Below are 10,768 nucleotides of genomic sequence, written 5' to 3'. Positions count from 1 at the left end.
TTATATTTTTTCTATTCATATTTTTTTATCTTTTACCCTCTTTTATGGAAAGACAAACGAGAGATCTGACGCCCCCTGTAACCCTTTCACTCCCCTCTCTCTGCCGTCTTCTACATCTTCACAATCTTGCATCTTCATTTACGGACTTGTCTTCTCTCCTGCAAACTTTCCTTCTCAGCTGCGACTTGGTTTCTCAGCTGTAAACTTGTATCCTTTCTTGCAAAGTTGTCTTCTCAATTGTAGACTTGCATCTTCACTTCATGTATACATACATGTAAGGATTTTCTGTATGTGTGTGTTTTATTGACCGTAACTCTTTTTTCAATGCTACTGCCACTATCACTAGTCGCTTATTAGATATGTTTTATCTTCATTATCAAGACGGACACATACCCTGTAGTTTATGAATAGAAACACTGGATCAAGTCATGCATCCCGAATGCCAAAATGCCCGATATTTCTTAGTCGTCCCTTCGTTTACTGTGGATTTCTTTGTGTCCTTTTATTCCCCGTCAACTGCTGTCCCTTTGCTTTATTCAAAAGGTAAATTATTTGTACATTCAAGATCCTGTGAAGTGAGCTGTAATTGATATCCTAACGTCAGTGGATACTAAAAATGGGATTTTGGAATACATACATACACACACACGTACACACACACACACACACACACACACACACACACACACACACATATATATATATATATATATATATATATATATATATATATATTGTAAGGTTAGTATGCAGTCTATAGTGAGTATGAGTAATTCGTTATATCTTCCTTAATTCTGTGAAAATCGTGTATGTTAATGCCTACCAGTGCATGTAAAGTGACCAGCTAACAACAGCATATTAAGTACTACGCGAGTCACTTGTGTTTACAAATGTTGCCTTGGCAATTGAGAGATGAGACATATGAAATATTATTGCATAACTTGTACTGATGACTAGAGTCTCCTTTATAGCTATTGGTTATACTCTTAATTTTCTTCTTCCTCTTCTTCCTCTTCCTCTTGCTTTTCTTATTATTATTATATCTTTTTATTCATCTTTTTATTCGTCTTTTACTCTTCTTTTTCTTTCTCTTCTTCTCCTTCTCTTTCTTCTCCTTTACCTTCTTCTTTTTCCTTTTCCTTCTTTTTCTTCTTCTTCCCCAGATTTTTCTTTCTTATTTTGTTTTATCGAGGTTAAGATGCACTTGAGAGATTGGTAATCACTGGCTGAGTAAAATCTTTATGTTTAGGATAATTATCCCCAACTTGTCATCAATCATTGACAATATCTCATTGTCAAACATCAACCTGTCAAACACGTCTCAATTGTAAAAATAGATAGAAAAAAACGCAATAGTGTATAACATTTTGGACGCAAGGTAAAGCGACAGACATAAAATTTTGAAATTTAACCAACGCTAAAATCCTCGTCAGATCAGAAACGATGAAAAAAGAAATCTACTAACGGGGCCTTTGATATTGAATAAATATACCGTATAGATTTCGCACATCCGGGTCTGGTCAATAAAACCCGGATGTATGACGTCATGAGATGCTAGTTCTGAAACGAGGAAACTAATATTCAATACATATTTGAAGTCGGATTACGAAGAATTTACATACGATGTTATGTAAGGGATTAGATTAAACAGTGATGATGCGTAGGAGATCGATAGAACTCTCATGTTGAATTTGAGATAATTCCTTTACATATAAAATGACAGATCCTGTAATTCCGGTATTTGACATTGAAACGGTATTTTGAAAAGGCGCAAACTCAAATTAGTTTAGAAAATCCCATTGCTAAATCATTATTAGATTTATTATCATTATTGTTATTATTACTAGTTGTATGATTATGATTATTGTTGTTGCTGATGTTATCATATTATGAACATTATTATATTATTAGTATGACTGCAAGTACTCGTGTTATCATCATCATTATTATTACCATGATGATTATGATAATGATAGTGATTATAGTACCAATATTAACTACAATATTTACAATTATTACTGTCTTTACTTTTAACAATACCATCACTATTACGAATATATATTATTACAATTGTTATTAATCTTTATTATCATCGCCATTACTGTTACTGTAAATATAATAATCAGTAGTCGAAAAGTACCATCAGCATTTTTTTTCTTTTTTATCTCTCTCTTCAATTTTTTAGACAAGTCCCAATCAGTAGCCACTAATTTTCGGAAAATTTATCAGCAATACCCTCACTGGCATCGCTGTTCTGAATGTTGTTCTAATTAGCACTGCATTCTGCATTGATATAAGATTCAGCTGCTGAACATATTTAATTGCCTTGCTTATTACACATGAGAATTGTGTTTATATACGCGTATACCACTGAATGTCTCATTAAATCAACAACCGTTAAGTGTTCATCTGGACGTGTGATAAACAAGCACATAAACATTTTCGAATGTGTTATGAAATATATAAAAGCTGAATAAACAAGCTAACTAAATGGACAAGCTAACTAAATTTGATATATTTTGATATCTACTTTGCTTTATTTAAGTCTGAGGATCTACATAAGGCAGTATTAATTCCTCTTGATTGCTCGTTAAGTCACACGTGTTACACTTTTTGTATCCTGATCTCTCTCTCTCTCTCTCTGTCTCTCTCTTTCTCTCTCTCTCTCTCTCTCTCTCTCTCTCTCTCTCTCTCTCTCTCTCTCTCTCTCTCTCTCTCTCTCTCTCTCTCTCTCTCTCTCTCTCTCTCTCTCTCTCTCTCTCTCTCTCTCTCTCTCTCTCTCTCTCTCTCTCTCTCCTTTTCTATATCATTACATCATTATATAATTCTCTTGACCTCATTCTCATTATTTCTGTCATTCTCACTATCTTTCATTCTCCATCTCTTTCTTATTCTCATTTCCTCTCATTCCATCTCTCTCGTTCTCTTTCATTCTCTCTTATTCTCTCATTTTCTCATTCTCTCATTCACATTTCCATTTTTCTATTTCTCAGTCCCATTCTCTTTCTACCTCTCATGCTCATTCTCTCATTCTCATTCTCTTAGTCTCATTTTTATTCTCCTTTTCTCTCATTCTCTCTGTCTTTCATATTCTCTCTCTCTCTCTCTCTCTCTCTCTCTCTCTCTCTCTCTCTCTCTCTCTCTCTCTCTCTCTCTCTCTCTCTCTCTCTCTCTCTCTCTCTCTCTCTCTCCTTTTCTATATCATTACATCATTGTATCATTCTCTTAATCTCATTCTCATATTTCTGTCATTCTCACTGTCTTTCATTCTCCATCTCATTCTTATTCTCATTTCCTCTCTTTCCATCTCTCTCGTTCTCTTTCATTCTCTCTTATTCTCCCATTCTCTCATTTTCTCATTCTCTCATTCACATTTTCATTTTTCTATTTCTCGGTCCCATTCTCTTTCTACCTCTCATGCTCATTCTCTCATTCTCATTCTCTTAGTCTCATGTTTATTCTCCTTTTCTCTCATTCTCTCTGTCTCTCATATTCTTTCTTTCTCTCCCTCTCTCTCTCCCTCTTTCTTTCTCCCTCTCTCTCTCTCTCTCTCTCTCTCTCTCTCTCTCTCTCTCTCTCTCTCTCTCTCTCTCTCTCTCTCTCTCTCTCTCTCTCTCTCTCCTTCTCATTTTCTCTCCCATTCTCATTTTCTCTCTCATTCTCATTTTCTCTCTCATTCTCATGTTCTCATTTTCATTCTCTCTGTCTCTCTGTCTGTGTCTCATTCTCTAATTATCTGTCCCTCCGTCCCTCTCTCTCTGTCTCTCTCTCTCTCTCTCTCTCTCTCTCTCTCTCTCTCTCTCTCTCTCTCTCTCTCTCTCTCTCTCTCTCTCTCTCTCTCTCTCTCTCTCTCTCTCTCTCCTCTCTCTCTCTCTCTCTCTCTCTCTCTCTCTCTCTCTTCTCTCTCTTTCTCTCTTCTCTCTCTCTCTCTCTTCTCTCTCTCTCTCTCTCTCTCTCTCTCTCTCTCTCTCTCTCTCTCTCTCTCTCTCTCTCTCTCTCTCTCTCTCTCTCTCTCTCTCTCTCTCTCTCTCTCTCTTCTTTCTTTCCATATGTTGGCCATCATTCTCACACAATTATTAGCATAGGCTGACCTAATCTTTGTTTGTACAGTTACATGCCTTCTCCCCCTGCATTTCCTCATGCATTGGGATTCTCTCTTACTACATACTTTATTATTTGCTCCATTTTCTTCCTTTACCCTTCCACCTTCCCTGTATATTCTATTGTTATGCTTTTCCTTCATATTGTTCTACTCATCAATGACAAATTACTTGCTTGACTTTACACCCCAGTTATGTATACTGATTTATATTGCACATTTCATTTCCTCTTTTTATTTTTTTGCTCTATGGTTATAATTCAAAATAATCATTGACAACTCTGCTTCATAATCTTAAATTAATTTGGATCTCCATGGTCATCCTGTAGAATCTTACGATATATTCACTGGGAAGTTTATTTATCTCTAATTTTTATGCAACACTTAATACAGTGATATATGATATGTCATTTAATCAATTCATTATTATACATTTATATATCAAACACAGGGACAAAAATTCTACTCACTTTTATCCTGTTATACAAAGATATGCTTAAATAACATATTAAATACAGCTGCGACATGTTCTGCAACAGGTATAGGATAAGGTAAATAAGTGCAATGATTAAAACATTATAGTTTTTATTCATGATGAAAACATCATTTAAAAGATACCATCATTATATATCAAGACTTGTTCAAACAAATTTTAGATATGGCTTTCCAAATACAAACTGCCTCTTTCTATAAGAATATTACAGACCCATTTATACACAGGATTCAGTTACTCTGCTATAAATAATCACTTCATAGTACTTCCTTCATACTAATACAGTATAGTTGCTTACTTAATTCCAAACACAATTCTCAGAAGTATATATTAAATCATTAGAATACACCCTTATCTCCATGGCTCAGCGAGGTTTGAAAACCCTAAACTGCAGAAGATTAACACATGTCCCCCTTTTGCGGTTGATGTTACAAAGCATATCTAATCAACTGAGAGTGGAAATATAACTGAAGTCATCAGTCTTATTAAAGAAAAGGAGAGTTCTCCTTATATATATCACATATATGAAGACACACAATACATATTTTGAACACAAGATGAATACATACTTATAAACAAAAATAGTTTCCTGTCTACATACTTTTCATCAATTAAGTGTGCATGATAAGCAAAAAGAACAGGTAATTTCATATGCATCCATAGTAACAATAAGATTGGTATAAAACAAAATGATAATCTTAGGACATTATAGTAAATGCCACACCATTTAAAAATTCAGTACTAAGTAAATTATTTAGTATCGCATAACAGTGTACAATGCTAAACATTATAACAAAATACCTCAGTGTAATAGGTATGAACAAAATACTGCAATGCAACAGATATGAACAAAAACTTGGAATGCAACAGAGATGGCTACAATATATCACTTCTTTGGTCATTATTTTAACTGGTATGATGGCAGTGCAATAATTTTCTTTTGATAGGCTTATACTTTGGTGCTTATCAAGAACTTAGATTTTATTCATGTCAAGGTATATACTACTAGAGAGTTTCATAATGATAAATGTAACTGTTCCTAAGTAATACATAATCTGTAATATGAAACTGTCCAAAGTTGACAGAAGTATCAACTATAAAACATATACAATAAACTATAAAATAATCTAATATATATACCAGTGTATGTCATATGACATAGAATATTTACATAGCAGTATATAAAACTGCATGTATATCAGTAACTTCAAAAGTTGCCTTTGGGTTTTTAAAATACTATCCATAGGAAAAAGAAGTATTTGTGAACATTCTTTGCACTTCTGTGAAAATCCTCAATCATTCCGTACCAGATATATGACAGTCATCTTACACTTCGTAAAATAGTGTTTTACATTAAAAAAATCATCATTTTGTTTTCTTGCTTTATGACTTATATAAACGCATCTTCTTTTTCTGTGAAACCATAAAAACTTATTGACATTAACAAAGAAATTATTTATTAGAAATAATCTATTATTGAATATATTCTCCTCTCTGAAAACCTATCTGAAAATATATAGTCATCTTTCATATTACAAGAGAAATTCTGAAATCTACAAAGTATACAAATAAAAAAAGTTACTTGTATTATCATTAATACTATTTCTAGAATCTTGATAATCAATAAATCTGTCTCATTAATTTAAAAAAGGCACAATAACTTTAACAAGAAATTCTTTAAAAGAAAAAAAACTTGTACAAATATACTCACATTTAGCCTATATATAATTTTCAGCATCAATTATCTAATCCATGTCTTCCCTGTTTCTAAATTGCAATCCATTGAGTATATAGGCAACATCTTTCTCCTGCAACATTAGCCCAGGTGCTAATTGCATAGGGTCATCCTCCAAGTCCTGCAACAGAAGCATATATACTTCAGGAGAGAAATCAGTTGAATATTACAAATAAATACATAAAACCACACAACAGGTTGAAAAGAGTTTGAAAGCTTTGTCTCCAGTCACATGTCACATGCTTTTGTAATGTCGAGAAGACACTTTTCAATATATAAAACAAACTTAATATCTTCACCATACAAAAATTTATAACCAACCTCAAGTATAAATATGAATTTGTAAGGCATTTTAAATTCCTCCCCCAAAAAATATGTGGAGACAAATTTCCTACCAATTTATGTTGTCTCATTCTAATACCAGATATAACAGGGAGTTATTAGATCCATATAAATATGATTGGCTTTTATAAACTCATTAAAATGAATTGCCCATTTTGTCATAATAAATATGTATGTAGATAATACATGTACATACTGACAAACAGTACAAAGCAGAACTACAAACTGATTCATAATGTTTGTGAACTATACTGTGGTATATGCAGTGATAAGGAATGAGAGACAAATGAATTTATAGATACGGAGTGAATTGGTATCACAGGGAGATGCAATGGCGTAACTGGTGGTAGATATTAGGAGTTTATGCTGTAAGAATGTTCAAGTTGGAGTGAGGAAAGATATACACATGCCATGCTACCAGTTTGCCCTAAGGACTGATCTGACAGAGATGATGTTTGGCCCAAGGACAGAATGATAACAAAAATGTCAAAAAGAGAGTAAGAAATTGCAAAAGAGGCAACTGAGAGGAAGATGTGGAGTGAGAATTAAGGGCCTACAGGAGAAATGACAGATCTAAAGGACAATAAAGATGAGCTGCTTACCAAAGAAAGTACAAGAGCTGAGGCTGATTCTTTATACTGAGATAATACAATTGCAGAAAAGCATCTGAGTTTGCTTACCATGCAGGAGAAAAGGCAAATAGAGAGTATACAGACTGATACTTGAGAGGGTTTACTAGAGTTAAAAACAGATGAGAATTAATTTCTGAACAAAAATAAATGGAAAAAGAAAAACTGCAAAGAACATAAGTAACAAAGAGCTGCAGAAAAAAACCACAGGGAATAGCACTTCTAATAATTCTCAGAAACTTCCATTGTTATGCACATGGCCATCAATCTTTGGCATAAGAAAAAGAGTACTCATATATATTACAAGCGGTAAACCATAAAAGAATGATGCAATCCTGTATATTGTCTTTAACTATTCAATAAATGCAGCCAAAGTTCTATCAAGAATAGACAATCAAAGTTCTTTACTATACAACATCAACCTGTTAAAGAATTTGCTATCCACCTTTTACTGGTTAATGGCATAGAATTTATTGTATTAAGATATGTCAGACAGATCAAATATCTTGTTGCTAGTTTGAACCCAAGACCTATCACAAAATTATATTTTCCTGTGTTGTCACTCATTATCTGCAGGTCTAGCCATACAATTTCTTTTCTTTGTGGGCCAATGTCCAAGCTTAAGTAAAATATACAACTTACCCTTTCTCATAAGTTTGATACAGCCTTGGGGTCCATATTCATAGATGGTTCCATGCACATAGGATATGTAACCCATTGTGCATATCAAAGTCTCACATGCACCATCCTTTACTGCTTGAATTGTCTGCAATGATTCCATAAAAGAGCAATTAGTGTTTCCTTTGCAAAACATTTTATAAGCTGCAATAAAAGTGGCAAGTTACTCAAGACCAGCTACTACCTGTAAAGAAACATTTTCTAATTAATAGAATGCAGAAAATGAATGACAAGCAGTGTCAGTGTAAGATTGACAAGCATTTAGTTCACATTGATTTTAGCATTATTATCTAAATCCATCACAAATCAAAGAAGATATTATAGTCTACATTATGTATATATCACAATGATTACTCTGATGCTTTATACCTTTTATGTTAACAGCAAGATTTCCTCTTTAAGAATGTTAAAGGAGTAACACTAAGTGTAAGTCACCTGTGAAAAAATATTACCTATTCAAACACATAATCTCAGGTTTTCCAATTTTGTAATTGGCACCCTTATGCTATCCAAAAAATATGTAGGTCCTTTGAATACTGTGTACACGATACTGAAAATAAATAAAAAGATATTAGATGTTTAACTAATAATAAAGAATCTTAAGTCCATTCCACTCATTCTAATTTCAAGTAACCTTTTGTGAATAATGAACAAATATCTTGTATAACACTTTATCATAAAATAAATTCTTACTGTGACATGAAATAATATGAGACTACATTATTAGAAGCTAGAAGACGCAGAATACATATGAGCCCACTCTGCTATCTTTAGAATATATTTTGAAGATTCAAAGCTGGAAATATAACTTCTATTGATAAATGAAAAATAAAATACACACCATTACAATTCTTTTCTCATTTACTGATGCAAGCAATTACTGTCCCACACATACCTTACATGGTCACTCTCTAACTTGTCTTCAGCACAGGACTGTATTAATAATTCCATTTTTACATCCTTCTGCATAACAGTCCTTAAAATACTCAATGATCTTCATTTGCTTGGGGTATAATGCTTGCAACTGCACCTCACAGATCTATTGATCAGAATTACAACTTTTACAATGAAAGAAAGAATGCTGTTCTTAGGCTGCTATTTGTTCCATAATTCATAGAGAATGTAACTCAATAAGAAATCATAAACATACTAAAACACAAGATCTATGAGATTTCACCCCTGTAAATAATATCAAACATGATTTTGTTACTTCATGAATCTATGTAATCATGCCTTAAATTCTCAATACAGTTATAGTTCAAGAAAATTGTCTTCAATCCATAGAACTTAAAACTGGGTTATATACACCTCAAAGAAAATTTTATCATACATTTTCACTGTGCATTCCAATTGTTTAGTTACCTTCACAAAGTGAGGCTTTTCAAATGGTAATATCTCATTAGTAAGCATATATTTATCACTCAGACTCAAAATCTATGCCACATATAATAGTATAAATCTAACTTCATCGATGAATTATTTTATAACAGAATAAACAACACTTGGAAACATCAAATATCATTCATTTAGAATCAGATCAAATGAACATTAAATTATTAAACCTACTATCAATGTTTTCCTATGAAAATGCTAATTAGCATGAAAGATGAGTTAAATTAGAGTGCTATGGTATTTTCAAGAAGTTTACTCTAGTTATAAAATTCTTGTATAACTAGAGAAGAAGTCTGTGATAAAGTTACATCTAGGTCTATTACTTAAAACCCTTTATTATAAGAGTTCTTTTAGTCTTTAAGTAAAGGATTTTTAAAATCATTTGGTGATTTACCTGAGTATCTATATACATGGATATATATTTATCTATATGCATATAAATTTTGGAAATTCAAATCCATACCTTTCTTTGCTATTGAATCGTAACTTTTTTTGTATATAGAAAGATTATATGACAGAATACATGTGACTATAACAAGCCTGTTATAACAAACTAGGGAAAATAAATGTTTTCTGCATCATCTGTTGTAAATTAACATGTATAATCCAGTTTACACCATGCTTAAAGAAGTGCTTAGTACAGAAATACTATAAATACAACAATAAAAATGGTCTTACACAAAACAGGAAAAAAATTCAAAATCCCCGGTTGTCCTTCAGTATGAATTCCGACTATCCAAAAGACAGGGTTTGTACATTTTGGCAGCCTAAAAGAAAACTTGTTGCTGAACCTCTGGCTATTTTGAGAGCCCAACAAACAAAAGTTATGTGTGAGAATGTCTGCATCATAACATACTTATAAACTTTAGATAAATGTTTAAAAATCTGGAAAGGTTATAATGTATTAGTTAGCAATATTTTACATTCTGAATTAATCTAAATCAATGAATTTGTTATATCACATCATTTTTGTGACATTTACATATCCTATATAATTATCACCCATTTTTTATACATCTCCATACTGACCTTTTGCCAGTTTGTGGATAAACTTCATGTCCTATAATGGTGAAATTTCAAAATAAGTTAATCTATTATCAAAATAACTAGATAGTATTTTGTAGATTACATAGAATGTATAGAAAAGACATCTGTTACAATTGCTTTAATATCTTTTTTTTTTAAGTAATTGCTGACCTTGTTAAATTCACAATCTTCATTACATATAAAGATCAAAACTGCAAGATAATTATAGTGACAGAAACTTTCATGATAAATGTGGATGAAGGGAAGCCTGAATTTCATTTAATTAGGATATACTATATTCATGAAAATATAACACAACAGTTATATCATCAGAATATAATCATAATAAATTCCTATAAGCAAAAATTATAATA

Source organism: Penaeus japonicus, unplaced genomic scaffold (genome assembly GCF_977035675.1).
Source record: "Penaeus japonicus unplaced genomic scaffold, GWHDUDI00000001_assembly GWHDUDI00000041, whole genome shotgun sequence".
Classification (NCBI taxonomy): domain Eukaryota; kingdom Metazoa; phylum Arthropoda; class Malacostraca; order Decapoda; family Penaeidae; genus Penaeus; species Penaeus japonicus.
Note: the sequence above shows the minus strand (reverse complement) of the source record.